This window comes from Mustela erminea, chromosome 8, assembly GCF_009829155.1.
Source record: "Mustela erminea isolate mMusErm1 chromosome 8, mMusErm1.Pri, whole genome shotgun sequence".
In the NCBI taxonomy this organism is placed as follows: Eukaryota; Metazoa; Chordata; class Mammalia; order Carnivora; family Mustelidae; genus Mustela; species Mustela erminea.
Window position 1 is genome coordinate 32,662,506 of NC_045621.1, and position 18,625 is coordinate 32,681,130.

General features: G+C 42.2%; 1 long non-coding RNA gene across 1 annotated transcript; it reads right to left on the bottom strand.

Moving 5' to 3' along the window:
- Window positions 1-4,760: 4,760 nt before the first annotated feature.
- LOC116597440 lies at window positions 4,761-13,679 on the bottom strand. Its single transcript, XR_004288604.1, has 5 exons — window positions 13,357-13,679; window positions 8,382-8,568; window positions 7,211-7,345; window positions 6,023-6,153; window positions 4,761-5,660 (listed from the first exon to the last, which is right to left on the bottom strand). It is a non-coding gene; the product is annotated as an uncharacterized LOC116597440 (long non-coding RNA).
- Window positions 13,680-18,625: the final 4,946 nt, after the last annotated feature.

Sequence of the window (18,625 nt, forward strand, 5' to 3'; positions counted from 1 at the left end):
GGATTTTAGAGTGCTATTTTGGTAAAATTGAGTATATCACTTCTGAAGTAGGGCATTCACATGTGTAATATGAAGTCAGGAGCTGAAAAAAAGTCTCCCCGACCTAAAATCTCCTCCCCCAAAGAAAGCCGGTGAAGTTGTATTCTACATCTCAGGCTTTTTTTTTTTTTTTTTTTTTTTTTTTGAACTTTTGGTATAGAGTCTGGGAATTAGCACATAAACCATTTACTACTTTGACACTGAAGAAAAGAGGACATGCTACAGGTAGGGTGATTGAAAGCATCTGTTAAAGCAGTGATTCTCAGTGTGATTTCAGATCAGCAAATCAGCATCACCTGGAAAACAGCAATGTAAATTCTCAGACCCCACTCAGATCTACTGAATCAGAAACTCTGGGGATGGACCCTAGTGATGGAGGTCCTACAACCCCTCTAGGCAATTCTAATGCATGTTATGTTTTGATTGACAGAGAGTTACAGCATAAGGAAACAAGCCTGGCTGGGGGCGGTGGGGGCGGAGCAGTTGGTTAAACACCCAACTCTTGGTTTTGGCTTAGATTGTGATCTCAAGGTCATGAGATTGAACCCCACATCGGGCTCCATGCTCCGTAGGGAGTCTGCTTGAGATTCTTTCTTCCTCTCCCTCTGCTCCTCCTGCTTGTGTGCACACGCTCTCTCTTTCTAAAATAAATACATAGGGGCGACTGGGTGGCTCAGTGGGTTAAAGCCTCTGCCTTCGGTTCCTGTCGTGGTTCCAGGGTCCTGGGATCGGGCCCACGTCGGGCTCTCTGCTCGGCAGGGAGCCTGCTTCCCTTTCTCTCTCTCTGCCTGCCTCTCTGCCTACTTGTTGATCTCTGTCTGCCTAATAAATAAATAAAATCTTTTAAAAAATAAAATAAAATAAATATATAAATCTTTAAAAAGGAAGAAAGAAAGGCTGGGAAAGGCGCTATAGGGCAGACCCTGAGACTCTTCAAAGGCCAGAATAAAGATTGTAAAATAGAGGTAAGAACCCTGACAATGGGGAGTGTGGAAGCAAAAACCGAAGTAAAAAATAATAAAGAGAGACATGGCTAATAAATTTACAGTTTTGTTTTAACTAGCCCCTCTTAAATGTTCCCTAATAACTCTAAAATACTTAGAGTCCCACAAGCAAACGTTAACAAAATGAAATACATCCGTACCATTGGTCTTTTGTGAGTATTTGGAGAAGTTGTCTCAGCAGCTTTAAACATGAGAAATGAAATAGCCCCAGTATAGTTGCCCAAGGGGCTTAGACTGGAATCAGTAACTCCAGGGCGATTTCATGCATCACATCTGGTATAAAGAAGAATATTAAAAATTTGATTAGTCAAACCAAGTCATAACAATACTATAGTAAATTTGATTCCCTATCTCTATCAAAAGATATAGTTATTTCCATACCTTTCTTAGATGGCATAATGAAACTAATTTTTCCTTTCTCAAACCTTTAAATTTTCCTCATATCAGAAATGTTCGTTAAACATAAAACCAAATTTAAATGTAAATACATTTGACTTTTTTTACATTTTTTCTAGAGATTTGCTTGCTAGTCCATTGTTTATTCCCATTATGGAAATGCTGCTGACATTTGTTAAGAACATCTCTTTCTCAACCTAAAAAGATTTCATTTTAAATTGATTCTTGAATAAATACAGATGAGTTTATCTGAGTACAAGCTAGTTCATAGGTTATTATGATTGGAAAGTTATATAAAATATCGACTCTACCCTAGTCTCTTGCTGTCATCTGCTCCGTCACATCTCTAATAAACAGCCTTCCAGTCTATACTTACATACCTCCAATGACAAGCAACTCACTGTGTACTAATGTCACTTGTTATCCCATCTTTGGACAACTTTATTCTTAAATGTGGGGTTTTTTCCCCTTTGTAGTGACCTGAGGTATATCCTCTTGTAGGCTTCAGTATGGATCCCAGTTCAGAACTCAGGGCTCTGTGGAGCTGGTCAATCCTCTTCCTATGAACAGAATCATGCCTCCTCCCCAACTCTTTCTCCTGCAATAGCTCTACTGAATTTTCTTCATGAGTCATGGTTCTGGTCCCCATCCCCAAAGCACATTCTTTGTCTTAATTCAAAATTCCAAACAGCATCTAACTCAGAGCAGACATCCTTCCTCCCGGTCCCTCTGCCTAGAAAACCTCCCCAACCCTACATTGTCTGCTTTTCCCTTTGAATCTCTTACTTCCAAGGAAGCTCAGTTACCATTTCCTCTGGAGAACCTTCTCTGACTTCCCTGACATAGCACATTCTCATCAGAGTATTCTCTATGGACCACATAGCTCTCCTTGTTAGTACATATTGCAGTTGTAATATAACATTTATTTGTGAGATTCTTAGATTATTCTCTTCCCAGTTGACTATAATCTCTTGGACATGAGGTCAGGGATCTTGCTTTGTTTCTTTCCTCTATCCCCAAAAGCCATCCATACCAACCTTAAAAAAATAGTCACACCTACTAATAAGCATATCAAGACCCAAGTTGACCCCATTCTCTCCCAATCACTTACCTCCTTCTCAATGTCCTCACATGATCAATTATAATCCCTGACCCTCAATTCCAACCATGGAATTATCTCAGCTCATTCTTCACTCCCTCATCCACCCCTCCTTGCCTAACCATTGTTAATTATTCAGGTTGTTTTTTTCTTATTTGTCCATTTTCACAGCCTCTTCACACCCCCTTATGTTTGGTCTTTCTCAGAATCTCTTTCCTCTCCAGATTTTAATCACTGATCTTTCTCATATATGTCTTTTTCTGCCAAGAAGTTAGCAACTTCAGGGAAATAATTTCTCCTTTTTTCTGAGCCACCACTCAGAAGACACTGTTGCCTGAATGACTGGTGTATTCGATTAAAAAAAAAAATCACAGTCAATTTATATTAATTGTCTACTAAATACAAACCATGGGGCTTGATCCTTAGAAATACAGAAGCAAGTTATCTTTCAACATTTTTCCATTATGAGGCTTTTCTGCTGAATTGGAATAAACTGGATTAACTTTCCATACATAGTTCAAGATCTTTCACTGATTTTTTTTTTTTCCCCTTAATGCTCTCCCATAGCTTCCAGTCCCAACTTCTTGGATTCTTTTAGCTTTAATTATATAAACCTCTTTACCAGCAGCTGTACTTACTCTCCTCAGGCTCTTCTGCCGCCATATACTTCTGCTTGTCTACCTCTCTTCTTCACCATTGTGATTCTTTTTTTTTTTTTAAAGACTTTATTTATTTATTTGACAGAGAGAAATCACAAGTAGGCAGAGAGGCAGGCAGAGAGAGAGAGAGGAGGAAGCAGGCTCCCTGCTGAGCAGAGAGCCCGATGCGGGACTCGATCCCAGGACCCTGAGATCATGACCTGAGCCAAAGGCAGCGGCTTAACCACTGAGCCACCCAGGCGCCCACCATTGTGATTCTTTAAAAACAAAATTTAGTTAATTCACCTCCTCAGGGAGGCCTTCATTGATCAATCCCTAGCCCCTACATGCAGTTACTCCACTTATTAGAGCATTAGATTTTTAACCTGGGGTCCACTGAATCCCATGAAATTGAATGCAAATGTTTATGTATATATTACAGCATGCTTTTTACCAGACAGCTCCAGAGCTATAAACAGATGCTCAAGTGAGTATGTAATCTTAAAATTTTGTGGTAATGCTTAGTACTGTTCACTAAGTATTTCTAATTCTCCCTTCTTCTGAGCATATAAAATAATTACATTTCTTGGATTCCTGATTGAGTTCTAGCCTATGAACTTAGGTGGACATATCAGAGCTCACATTCCTTCACCACAGTGGCAGGCAAGGTTTGAGATCGTGGCTGCCCACACAGCCTGGTCCCTGAGTGACTGACTGCAAGGTGGAGCGTTGCCTTCCAGACCTTTCAGTGGCATGCAGTGTGAACAAGAAATAAGGTTGTTTTAAGTAATTGATTTGGGGAGACTTTTTGTTACTACATAGAACCTTGCCCAAACTGATTGATACAACTATTGAGATAAACTGGTTTAAAATAGTACTATAACTTGAATTACAGTCATTGGTAAGGCAAGTTGGCAATGAGGATTTGTCGTGCTTTCCCCAAAGGGCTCCCATTACCAAAAGAGTTAATCACTAGGTTAAAGCTTCTGCCTTCTGCTCAGGTCATGGTCTCAGGTCCTGGGATCAAGCCCCACATCATTGGGCTCTCTGCTCAGCGGGGAGCCTGCATCCCCCTCTCTCTCTGTCTGCCTCTCTGCCTACTTGTGATCTCTCTTAAGTAAATGAATAAAATCTTTAAAAAAAAAAAAAAAGGAAAAGAGTTTTAAAAAATAAAAATAAAGACGTTTTAGTTCCTCAGTAAAACTTGCCTCAGAGTGAATCCAACAGGCAACAGTTATGTCTGAGGGAAGGTGGGCTTCTGGGTTCCGCCCTGATGTTCCACCTGGCTGTATGACCTCAGCAAAATTATTCAACCTTTCTGAGCCCCCGTTTCTTAATTTGCCAAATGACAGTGTTGTTACCAGGGATAAGGGCGTAAGAGAGCTGCTGCCAGAATCCAGTTATGTAACAGTTGTAGAAATGCTCTGGCAAGTTTGAGGCACTCTGCAGATCTACTGACTGTTTATAATTCACCTCCCAATCCTTGAGAATTTCACTGAAACCGGGCTAGCCATATCTGAATTTTGAAACTGTAACCAAGCTAAAAGATAATTTCCTTTATTCCAATGTGATTACAATGGATTTCAGGATGCCCCTGCAAGGCAAGTCATTTGCAGCCTCTTCACAACTAGAAAAGGGAAGAAAGGAGTGTTTGCGTAACTGCTGGGAGCAAGCTCGCCTCTCCAGCCTCCCTCTGGCGGGGGTGGAATTTCTTCTGGGAAGCTGCTTCTGCCACAGGCTGTCTTGACTTCAGCCCCGGCGTGGCGTCAGACGGATGAATTGAAAGTCAAAACACACGCGGCTACAGGGAATAAGACGTGAGTCACGGTCCGCTGGGGCCCACAGGCTCGGGCGGATCGGCCGCAGATCTGAATGGAAGCGAACACCTCATTCCGGGCGCGAGCCGCCGGCGCCCCAGCCGGAGGCCAGGTTCACGGTTTAATCATCAGTCTCCCCGCGCAGCTCTGCACCAAGGCGCACGGCGGAAGCAATTTGCACATTATGGATTCACGGAGGCGCAGCCATTCATTACCGTCATCCCCTGGCTCTGTCCTAATGAGACTCGGGAACAAGGCTGAAATGTCACGACGCGTGGGTGTCCAGAGCACGACGCTGAAGATGCCCTCAACGCAGCAGCCGTGGGTCAGAGGAGCCAGGGGCCTCTAAAGCTAACCCCGAAATCGCTGCCAGCCCCAAGGCTCCCAGCCATCTTGGCTGCTGAGCCAATTCGAGTGTTCTTAGTGAAAGAGACGTTTCAGAGTCCCTTTTGGGCATTTTTGTTCCCGGACCTCAACTCTGAAATCTCTAAATTCCCTGTGTCTCCCTCCCTAGCATCCATCAGCTCAAGTCGGGGTTGTGGTCCTTTAACAATATCAGTCAAAAGCCCCGGGAGATAAAATCCTGGTTTTCTCCCGCAACAGTGAATTCCTTCCTCTGAACCGCTTCATTACTCTTCATCTTCCCCCAAAGTCAAGAATCCTCCATCTATTAAAAGGAGAAAGATGCCGTTAATAGGCGCGTTCTGGCGCCAGACTGCCTGGGTTTGAACATTCCTCTGCCCTCACGAGCTGTGGACGCCTGATCAGGTTATTCTGTCTGTTTTTGCTTCCTCCCCCTATAGAACAGAAACGATCACGGTGCATATGGGTTCTGTGCAAACTCAATCAGAACATATAAACATTCGGTAAATATTGTGCTATCATTATTAGCAAGCATTTATGGGATATTTTCTTTGTGCCAACCACTGCATTAGGCAACAATGTTCCAACATGAATAAGATTCATAAGAGGGCTGCCCACGTAGTCTAGTGGGAGAAAATGGTTTTTGAGGAAACCATCTATACAAACCTAAATGCAATGGGCTGTCAGAGACTGTTCTCAAGGAGCAGTGGAGGAGATCTTGATTAATTCTGCAGAGGAGGGATGCAGATGATTTCAGGCAGCCGGGAAACCTGGAAATTGGCTAAGATGGATGAAAGCTGCCAAGAGAAGAATAGAAGACTTTGTTTCATGTCCCCCCACCCAAGGCAGCTGCGATTTTACACAGCACTTTCTTCAATTGTCCAAAACACAGGCTGATCCCACCCCCTTCATGTGATTCACAAAATATGCGACTGTTCTAGACCCTCCAGGTCCAGAGCCTCTTTCCTCCACTTGTGCTTTTCCAGAATACATTGCATGTTCCAGAGGTTAGCTATGTCTCCCAAACCCAAAGATACTAAGCCTAGTAAAAGAATGGGTCTCTTTTTAAAACAAGAAAGAGACTTGGTATCCTGGTCTTTGGGTCTTGATATAGGATCTCGTAGCTTTTAGCTACAATAGGACAATGAGAAACCACTTTTCAGAATTCTTAGATAAGAAAAGTTAAATCAGGACCTATTAACCATCCAGCAACAACGATGGCACAGATGGAATGAATATGGTTTTTGGTCACAAATGACTTCCACTCTAAAATTCATAGAAAAAGGACAAGTTTTGTTTTGTTCTGTCTACAAATTCAGTCAATTCCAATTCAATTCAATAAGTATTAATGGAGCTTTTACTATCTGCCTAGTTTTAGGGACAGCACTATAGCTATAATTCAGGAAGCAGGAAACTACACATGCACACACAAAGTTAAACTAAAAATGAAGCACATGGTACAATTATAATAGCTAATGTTAATTATGTTTGCTATGTGTCACATTCTTGACAATTACTCTATCTTTACTAACTTCATACTACATGTTGAACATCTGAAATTGACATTTTTGTATTAAAAATGGTTGAATATAGACAATTTTCTGTGATTCAAACTAGTATTATCACCATTTAATTGACAAGAAAACTGAGCCTCAGAGTGTCATAAACACAAATGACCTATGCTCAGACAACCAGGGTATGATGTCTGACTCTGCCTCTTAGTAATATTTCCTACCTTTACAAGGATTAAATGGAAGCTATAATAAATGTAAAGTTCCTGGTACATTATGAGATTTATTTTCTATAGCAACTTAGCTACTCCTTAAGGGAGAAAGAGAAAACAAATAGACTGACCCCATTTCCCATGTAATCAGGTGGCTGGGGTTGAGGAAATGGCCTCCATGGGCTGAATACAAGAGCTTGCTCTGCTTGTCCCAATTCCAGAATCTGGAAATATGGACACATGGAAGGTACCAGTTGTACACAAGGCTAGAAAAAAAACCAACAACAACAAAATTATCCTAAATCAATCATGAATGCTAAGGAACTGGACAAGAGAGAGAGTCTGAGTAAGTAGTTAAAGACTCTGATGGGTAGAACCTGGAGCAATCACTGAGTTCAAGGTCAGGAAACTTGGGAGGGAGGAGTTTTGTTTGATTTCTGGAGACTTGGGATGAGACTCCTAGTTTTGATTAAAGTGAATACTGAGAAGCTTACAGAAACTACTGGAATGGAGCATGAAAAGAACACAGAAAGTAGAAGCGATAAAATGTCAAGAGCATCCTGTTGGTTGTGTCATTGATGGCCATTTCCCAGAGGCCATGGTAATGGAAAGATTTCCAAAGACTTCCCAAAAATCTTCTTCCACTATTCTCTTCTCTCTGCTGCCCCAGGGCTAGTGGGGTACCTGGTGATCATGCTGGACAGGTATAGAAACTCTCAACCCCCTATTCATATTGAGATGACAACTTTCACCTACATAATCCCACTATTTTATCCCACTTGAAAGTGTGATCACTTAAGTGAAGTAAACTTAAACTTGAGAATTTGATGATCATCTTTTAAACAAGTAGAATCTCCATTAGACAAATCTAAAGCTAACTGGGGATTATTAGAACCCAGTTTTGTATAATTGGGTCTTACATAAGCTACGTGGTGCATTCCTCCCACATGATTCCCATTAACCTTTGCTAGAAGCATTTCCCTCCTTCAAAAACCACTATCACTCAGGGGGTTTTAACTAGAGGTGCAAAATCCAGCAAGATGGATATGGGCTTTGCTACATTCAGATTTACATCATTTTGTGAATGTTTGTTTATCATCTCTCATGTAATTACTCATCACCATCAACTCAAACCAAGGTCACAGAGCTCCCCCCAACCCCGGTGTTTTTTTATTTTAAAAAGGAAGTAGCTCTTCTCTGGGAATCATACATCTTCTTTGGTCCTACACAGACCTGTCTCTCCACGGCCGCATCACACACTTCAACCTTTGCCCTGTGATCACCAACCATATTGGAACTTACCTTACTTGAAGTCCTGCCCTCTGGTAGAATCAATCTGTAGTAATGACAGAAAGTGCCATGTGAATAACCATCTACTACGAATTCATTCGGTCATTTGCTTCTCCACCAAATGTTTCTTGAACTGATTGAATTATTCAAGACAGAAGAAGCTGTGTTCCATGCCCTCTTGGAGCTCACAGGATGGTGGCTGGGAATGGAGTGAAAAAGATACATGCATAAATCATCGTCAGATAAAAGAGAATAAAATACATTCTCCAGAGAGGCACAAGGATAGGGCCAAGAGGGAATAAGAGTAATTAATTCTCCCAGAAGCTTAAGAAAGCCTTCATGGGTATGGTGGTATTTGAACAAGTTCTTGAAGAAAGATTTCAGGTAGGAAAAAAGGTTACATAAGAACAGGCTCTACTGAGTGAATGACAAGAGCAAGGTACAGAGTGGGGAGAAAATAGATCTGTTGGAGAAAATAGAATTCGATTCTCCCCAACAACAGTTAACGTTTATTAAATGTTTACCTTGTTCCAAGCACAGGGTTAAGTGTTTTAAATAAATTATAACACTCATCCTTGTAAGAATTTTATGAGATAGGTACTCTTATTATTCCCTCTTTACGGAGAAGGAAACTGAAGGCAGATTTTTTTTTTTAAAAATTTTATTTATTTATTTGACAGAGAAATCACAATAGGCAGAGAGGCTGAGCAGAGAGCCCAATGTGGGGCTTGATCCCAGGATCCCAGGACCCTGAGATGATGATCTGAACGAAAGGCAAAGGTTTAACCCATTGAGCCACCGAGACGCCTCTGAAGGCGCGTATTTTTGCCAAGCTCAGGTATTTACTAAGAGCCCCTGAGACATTCCCAGGCCAGTGTGACCTGCTAACCACGCCCCCACAGCCTCTGCCTCCCAACCACGCCCCCACACTGCCAGCCTCCGAACCGCGCACCCACATTGCCCTCTGCATAGTGTAGAGCAAGGTTAGGAGCTTGATAGGGGGGACTTTGAAATGCCAGGTTAAGGAGTTTGGGCTTCATTACCGTCACACTTTCTAAGTAGAGAAAGGAAATAAATGACAACACAAGGAAAACTACTAGGGCAGCTGTGTGGAGAATTAATTTGCATTTTAATGAGAGCGCTAACCGCCTCAAGCTGGAGCCTTTAATGAAGAGCTTCCAGACGTCGCTGAGGGTGGGAGCCGCCATCAGTTTAAAGAGACCCTCACACGTCCTGCGAAGGTAGCGAAGGTAGGGCTGCGGAGAGCAATCCACCCCCATCTCTTGCAGACGAAGTCATTTACATCAATCTTCTCATTTTACAGACAAGGAAAGAGAAAAACTGAGTTGTTTTGCCCAAGGCCCCGCAGCTAGAACGTGGCTGAACTGAGATCCAAACGTGGGTCGTTGGTCTCCAAGTCCTGTGTTCCTTCCACTGTGTGACTCAGGGTTAAACTTCCCAATATTTAAACTAGCAGCAGCTCGCCAGCAGCCCGCTGAGGACTGCACTTCCAACCTCTCCTGAATTTGTGCAGGCCCGGAGCAGGGCTAGCCCCCACCCCCCACCCCAGCAGTGGCTCCCCAGGCTAATTACTCTGTACTCAGGCCCTCCTTGTCACCCCCAGACTACTTTAAAGTACATGCCTCCCCTGCCCCACTGCTTCCCACTCTCATCCATTTGGCTGTTTTGGTTTGGTTTGGTTTGGTTTGGTTTGGTTTGGTTTGGTTTGGTTTTTCTTCCAAGTTTGGACCAAAACCAGTAATCTAAAAGTACCCAGGGAAGAGTCAAATGAAACAAGTCAGGTTGGGAAGGCAAATTAACCAGATGCAGAAGATCATTTCCTGCTGTATTTTTTTTTTAAGATTTGATTTATTTATTTGACAGAAAGAGATCACAATAAGTAGGCAGGGAGGCAGGCAGAGAGAGAGGGGGAAGCAGGCTCCCTGCTGAGCAGAGAGCCAGACTGATGGGCTCCATCCCAGGACCCTGAGATCATGACCTGAGTTGAGGGCAGAGGCTTAACCCACTGAGCGACCCAGGCACCCCCCTGCTGTAATTTTTTTTTTACTTGAAGCAAAGATGACACACAATGTTATATTGGTTTGCCTGTATAACATACAGATTGGACGAATCTATAGGCTATGATATTCTAACCACAACTCTATACCACACAATGCTATTAAAAGACCACTATTTTCCCTAAGCTGTGCCCTTCATCCTTGTGACTTATTCATTCCATAAGTTCCTTCTGTATTTTAAACACAGGACTCTAAGAACAAGAAATTAATCTCAAGATCACTGTGGAACTAATTCTCCCACAAATTCATAATTGGACACATAGAGCTATTTGCCTTATATCTAATTGCTCCAAATTAGGTTTTGCATACTCGCATTAAAGCCTTGCTGACTTGTTATTCCTGCATTTTTAATGGGAAGAAGCCAGCCTGATTTCAGCTCTATGCCCCTCTGCACACCAATCTCTCCTTCATTAGGAAGAGAGTCTGCTTCCTGGCAGAAGAGCAACTTTTCATTGAATCCTTCCAATTTTTGCAGAATTTAGTTGAAGTATACCCCACTAGAATGCCCCTTCCTTCACAGGAATGGCAGCTATATGGGCAAGAGAGGAAGGTAAGAGCTAGAGAGTGGGCACTGAGGGACTGACCCAGGCTATGCAACAAAGCAGCTGGGGAAAACAAACACAAGCATGCCTGGGCAGCTGACTGTCTGAGGACGTTCCATCTGCTGGGGAAAGTAGGGGAGTAGCCATACTCCACTGATGGTGATCCTAGTAGCTGGAGGGGGAGCAACAGGATCCACTTACCCAGAGGAAGGTTCTGTTCATGCCCAGGTCAGGTATGAGAAACCAACAAAATACGTGGGGTGTCGGATCTTGACCACTCTCTACTTAAAGTCCTTCAATGGTTAGCCATTTCTCTCAAATCGATATCCCAATCCCTAACACTATGCATCAGTTCCTGTAGAGTCTGTCTCTATTTGTCTCCCAAGTCCTACCTCTTCTCAGTCTAGTCTTACCTGTCTGTTCCTCAGTCCCCCTTAGGGCCTGCTACCACACCAGGACCTTTGCACATGCCATTTCGTCAACATGAAATGTGGCTCCTACCTCCTCCTAGCTAACGTCCATTCAGTCTGTAGCCTTCACTTTCCTCATCATTTCCTTACAGAAGCCATTCCTGACCCAGGTTAAAACAGTTCCTTTTTTACAAACTCTTGAAGAACTTAATTGCTTACTGCATTGACTATATTTTCTTATTTTCTGTATTCTTGATATTCTGGCTTTTGAGACCTTGATCTTGAAGTAACTGGTTCTTGCAAGGCAGGTATTTTCCTACAGATGGTAAAGGACTCCCATTGCAAGATGCATTTCATATAGAAATCAACCAACCCAGAGCCTACACCATACTATCTCTATTTTTTTTAAAAGATTTTATTTATTTATTTGACAGAGAGAAATCACAAATAAGCAGAGAGGCAGGCAGAGGGAGAGAGAAAGGGGAAGTAGGCTCCCCGTTGAGCAGAGAGCCGGATGCGGGACTCGATCCCAGAACCCCGAGATCATGACCTGGGCAGCGGCTTAACCCACTGAGCCACCCAGGCACCCCCATACTATCTCTTTTATCAAACTTTCACACACTGAATTCCCCCTGCACTAAATCACCCCAGGGCCAGGTGCTAGACAATTAGGGACCTACCATCCAGAGCCTGCTGCAATTATTCAAACTGCTCAATCCTAAATTTACTCAGGACACCTGCCCTGCTTGCCCACTCCTTCCCACCAAAACCCCAGTAAAGGCCCTGGACCATGCTCTGTTCTTTCCCTCTCTCTGCCTCCTGACTGACCCTGATTCTTCTCCATGTCACTATGCATGGTGTATGGTATTTCCTGTTTCTGTAAACATAAACTTCTTATATATTTGGGAAAAAAATTTTTTCTTTTGCTATTTTTTGTATCTATATAAGATGAGGTTAGCTTAACTTACTGCGGTGGTAATTTCATGATATATATATAGATAGATAGCTAGATAGATATATTTATCTATATATATCAGTCAAATTTTACTATACCTGACTAAAAGAAATCCCTAACCTACTTTAAAACAATGTCACAGGACTTTCTTCAGTCATTTCTATGAATGTCTTATGTGTCCGCCCACAAGACTGTGACCTCCCTGAAAGAAGGTTCCAGATCTGTTTGTGTTTACCTTTTTATCCCTGTACCTAGCTCTGGAGAGATGCTTAAAAAAGAACAAATATTCCCAGTTCCATGACGACTAGCAGAATTACACAGGAAGAGTAAGGCAGAAACACGTCATAACAACAAGGTTGACACACCAAACATGGAAATAGGACATGCAGATCCGGAACCCTGAGCTCCGCTAACAAAAGGATGCCGGGTAAGCGGCAGCAGGACTAGCTCCAGAGCCCATAATCTGGAGATGGGCTCAATTCCAGTTAGGTCTGAGGCACTAGTATGTATGCCAAAGACATCAATAACTTGTTGAGTGGATCTGGGGACTTGGAGAGAGGTGGTCAGACTGACCAGTGAATCAGCATTTTGGTTTGCCCCGCCCTGAGTGAGCCTCCTGCTTTACCTAGGTTCTCAACCACCTAGACAACACAGGAATGGTAAAATTATAAACAAGGGGGCAGGAAATGGGGACTCCCCCTTGCCAAGGAGAAAACTATAGTGGTCAGAAACTATGTGTGTGGAGGGGGGGTTGTTTTCATTTATCTGTTTAATTTTTTATTCTGATATTATTAACATATAACATTGTGTAAGTTTAAAGTGTACAATGGTTGATCTGATATATCTGTATATTACAATGTGATTACCATCACAGCCTTAACTCACACCTCTAAGGAGCCACGTAATTATCATTTCTTTTTTGTGGCGAGAATCTTTAAGATCTAGTCTCTTAGCAACTTTGAAGTTTATAATACAATCTTGTTGACTATAATAGGAGCTTACTTTTCATATTTGTCTGAAAGAAGGCATCTGTGTTCTCAGCACGCCCTGAGGACATCGCAGAGTGTTTCTGGAAATATGTCCGTTGATGCCCAAGGGCATTTAGGAACACAATCTGAGTGACAGTTGACAGAGCTGTAACTGTAAAATAACAGCACCGATAGCTGACTCCTGGGGCTTAATCACAGGATGCGAAAGTGTCACTGTTGTTTCTCACTTTCTCTCTAAAATGCGTCACAGAGTCTAAACATGCAGCCTGTGCAGTGTGTTGGAAGCCCCTGCTCTGCTCTCTGACACAGCATGTCCAATTAGAAGCCCAGCATCTAGCACCTCTGACCCCATCTGTGGGAGGCAGGCTCCCGAGCTCTGGATTCTATTTCCAGCCTCGGAGTTGATGAGCCCAGGGATCTGACGCATCCAAACACCTCGCCTATTGTTTCGTAACTGACAGCCTGAGAGCATCACATCAAATGATCCTCCCTCCAAACCCAATTAAGTAGCTTGCCTGTCCCAGAAGGCAAGTTTTTTTTTTTTTTAATCTCCTTTTATTCCCGTTCTCCATGCTCATTCCCCAGCTCCTCACCACCTCTCCACAGGCAAGCATGCTAGTGTGTTTAATGTGGATCTTTTTTGTTTGTTTGTATTCTTGCAAAATGGGCTTCCTTGTGGTTCTCCGTGCATGTATTTTTAATTTATGTAAATTGGATTGTGTTAGCTGCCTCCTTTCATTTCTTACGCCTTTTGTCATTCATCACTACACCTCTCTAGTTTAGTTGCTAGGTGTATATCTGATGTGCACAGTATGGATGTCCACACCTTACCTGGCCACTGACCCAGCAATGGATGTTCCAATTGCTTCCAACTCTTCACCGTTGCAAACTATGTGGCAGAAGACATCCTTGTGCATGGCCCCTTACATCCGTGCATATTCTTATTTTTCTAAGGGCCAGATTGCTCTCCAGAGGCTCTTGACAGATCCTCTAGTCTCAAATTCCCATCCTGGCTCACCACTTGGCATTTTCCAGCCTCCCGCTTTTTGCCAACCTAGTATATGTATAGTAATATCTCATTCCTTTAATTTGTTTTTATCCACTTGCTAATGAATTTGAACACTCCTCCATATGTTTGACGGCCTGTAGGATGTCCTCTTCTGGTTACATTGTCTATTTATATACTTTGTCTATTTTTCTTTTGTGGTTGCTTTCTTCTAGAGTCCTCCTATTAATCCTTTGTTAGTCTTAGATGCTGCAACTACCTGCTCCCATTCTAGCATCTAATAGCTTTGTCTATAGCATCCTTTATTGAGCAGAAACCTTAATGTGAATGTCATGAAATTTATCATATTTTATCCTAAAGTATTCATTCAAGGTTTCATTTCAAATGATTGTCCTTACTTCTTTGGCACAAAGATATTTTACGTTTTTCTACTATTAAGTTTATGGTGTTGCTACTTATAATAAGGTATTGAATCCCTTTGAAATTCACTTTCAGTTGTGGTATGAATAGAATCCAATTTAATTTTTCTCCATACAGTGAGCCACTTTTTTCAATCTCACCTAATAAACCAACTGTCAATACCCTATTGATTTGTGGTGCCACATTGATTGTATATGAAGTTCTGTATATTCATAGGACTGTCTTTGAGTTCTTCATTGATATATGTATCTGTTCTTGAACATATGCTAAACTCTTTTATTTCAATGATTTTGTAGGCTTTTTGATTTCTGTAAGAGCTAGAATATACTTTTAATGAGTTTTGAGGACACGGGGGTTTTTGTTTTGTTTGTTTGTTGTGGTCTTTTTTGTTTGGGCCAGACTTTTCACTTTATTGAATGTGAGCTGTTGGGGCCAGGGTAGGGAGAACATGAAGAGCACTAGAATGCATTAGACAGAGAATGAAGACCTAAGTGGGGAGCTCACCTCTCAGGAGACTGGGTCAGTGATGGTCGAGCAGCTCCCAGTGGCTAAAACCTACATCACTTGCCACAGCACAATTCCAGAAAATCTGATGTTCTGTTGGGATCCAAGGAAACAGGACCAGGGACAGCGGTAAACCCTGTGGTCAGAGGACAGGGGTGAGGCTTACATGGTTAGACACTGTGCCACTGGTTCCTGCACCTCATAAATGTCTCAAGGAGCCTTAGATACTCTGCCACCTCTCTCCAAGCTCATGTTTTATCTTTGTTGACCTCCACCCACCCATCTCAAAATTGGAAGTCCCTTCCCCTGGGGCAGTTTTCTCCACTACTTTCCCATAGGATGGGGACCTTGCACTGAAGACAGCTCTTGAGACCTTGGGCAGAAACTGTTCACTCCTTGGAGCAGGGCCTATCATGGCTTGGATTAGCTTTGCTCATCAAAGAGGCTGGGCACACTCCTGGCCACATCAGCCACACTGGTTGCAGACACAACTGGTCCACCATTCTGTCTATAGGAAGTCTCCTACCTCTGTCCAGCAGTTGTCCAAAACAGAGATTGAAAGATTTGTGGATGACTCTGAATTGAAAATACGATGGGCTTTGGGATCTGAAGAGTTAAGATTATTTTTAGGATATTTACTTGCAGCATGCCCCTGTGCAAATACATAAACTTCTCTGCCCCTTGAAATCCCATTTTTCAAATGAAGATAATAACAACACCTCACAAGGCTGGGAAGCCTAACAGAGCTAATAGAGGCAGAGCACCCAGAACAGCTGTCCAGAAGTTTCTTTTCCTCCTTCTCCAGATTCTCTGGATCACTCTTCCTCTCACCCTCCACCTAACTCTGAAGATATCAGATATGGGGTAGGTCACTGAGTGTTACCTCAAGACCCAATTTTTGCCACCTACATCTCAGCTGGGAAGGACTCACAACAGCCTGTCTCCCCTCGGTGTTAAGTTCTCCAAGTGGAAACAGTTCTTGACACGTAGTAGGCACTGGGAATTGTTGGTCAAATGAATGAATGGGTCTGGTGCGGATATAAATATATCATTGGAAAGTCTTTAAGGGGTGTGTCCAGTTGTTTTCAAATAAAACGTCAACATCAGAGTGACCAAAGCTGACATCTTAGACAGTGGGTGGACTGAGAGGCTCTAGTTTGGGAGGCATCACACCACCGAGCTCTGCAGAGCAGGAACAGTGACTACAACCCCTAGTCCCCAAAGTCAAAGCTAATTGGAGCTTTTCCAGGTTCTGGGGTCATAGACCCCTCTTAGCCCACTTGTTTTTCTAGTCTGGCTTTATCCAGCTCCTCTTGATGTCTAGGCTGTCCCTCCTCAAGTCCTGGGGGATTACAACACTGTTGGGGATGGGGTTAAGGGGTGTTGATCCAACCCTTGGGGGGTCACACGGGGATTCCAAAACTACAGCCCCTTCGTAGGTTGGCTCCTCAAGGGTTTCATCATTGTTGTCAGGACCTACTCTTATTTTTAATGTTTTTAAGGTTAGATATTTTGTGATCTTTCTTCTCCTAAATAATGTTCAGAGATCTATCAAGTTCTTTTTAAAGTCCAGCTGGAATGCTGAATAATGTTCACTATGCTTGAAGATGAATTTTGTGAGAGTTTAAGTCATTACATCCAAATAAATGTCCCTTCATTTATTTATATAATGTTCAATGTACTTAGATTTATAAAGTGTACATCTTCCTGCACATGTTAATGCCTAAATATGTCCTGGGTTTTGTTGCAATTATAAACAATATCTTAATTTTTGTTATATTTGATGCAAGTATAGAGAAATTCTATTGTTATTTGGGATTTAATTTCATAGCCTTAAACTTACTGAATCCCTTTGATAGCTCCAAAAGTTTGAATGTTGCTGTTGTTGGATTGTTTTAGAGTAGAGGTAATACCACTTGCAAATAACAATGGTTTTATTTGTTTTCCTAAAAGCTTACATTACTTTTGCCTGGGTCAGGACCTCCAGTACTCTGAAAACAGAAGTGCTGGCATCAAGAGATCTTTTTTCTGGCCTTAGACATAATACACTATAGTTGCTCTTTTAGATATATTTGTCATAGGTTTTTGGAGTATAACTTTAATCATATTAAGGAAATGCCTTTATCTTTCTAGTTTCTGAAGAATTTTTCTTATAAAAAAATTTTAAAGCTGAACATTTTCTTGTGTATAAATTGCAATAATGATAAGATTTTTCTCCCCTAGTCTATTAAGATAAGTATTTCATTATTAAATTTTTTCCATATTGTATCTTCTTTGCATTTGGGGAGAAACCCCTAGTTGATCATAACATCTTTAAAATACACTATTAGATTTTGTTAGTCTATATTTTATTGACAAATGAGCCCATTTTTAAAGTTTTTCTTATCTGAGGGTGACTGGGTGGCTCAGTCAGTTAAGCATCTGCCTTTGGCTCAGGTCATGATCTCAGGATCCTGGGGCCCAGGCCCTCACTGGGCTCTCTGCTCAGTGGAGAGTCTGCTTTCTCCCTCTCCCTCTGCCTGCCACTCTCCTTGCTTGTGTGCTTGCCCTCTCTTTCTGTCAAATAAATAAAATCTTTAAAAATAAAAAATCAATTTTTCTTATCTGGCTTAAGATCAAAATTAGACCAGTCTCATAAAGATAAGCTAGTTTGCTCTTGTCTTACTATCTTCTGGAAGAACTTACATAAACTAGGTATCTAGTGTTCCTTATAAGCCTGTGGAGCAACCATGAAGACTTCTGTGCAGAGACTGCGGACAGGGAGTGAGTGAGACCCTAAGGGAAGTTCTGTTAATAATTATGGGTGCACACTACTGGGTATTTACCCTAAATATACAAATGTAGTGATCTGAAGGGGCATGTGCCTACAATGTTTATAGCAGCAATGTCCACAATAGCCAAACTATGGAAAGAACCTAAATCTCCATCAACAGATGAATGGATAAAGAAGATCCGAGATACACACACACACACACACACACACACACACACACAATGGAATACTATGCAGCCATCGAAAGAAATGAAATCTTGCCATATGCAACAACATGGATGGAACTAGAGGGTATTATGCTGAGCAAAATAAGTCAATCAGAGGACAATTGTCATATGATCTCCCTAATATGAGGAAGTTGAGAGGCAAAGTGGGGTTTTGGGGGTAGGGAAGGAAAAAATGAAACAAGATGGGTTGGGGAGGGAGACAAACCATAAGAGACTCTTAATCTCATAAAACAAACTGAGGGTTGGGGGGATGGGAAAGGGGATAGGGAGAGAGTGGTTGGGTTATGAACATTGGGGAGGGATGGGCTGTGGTGAGTGCTGTGAAGTGTGTAAGCCTGATGATTCACAGACC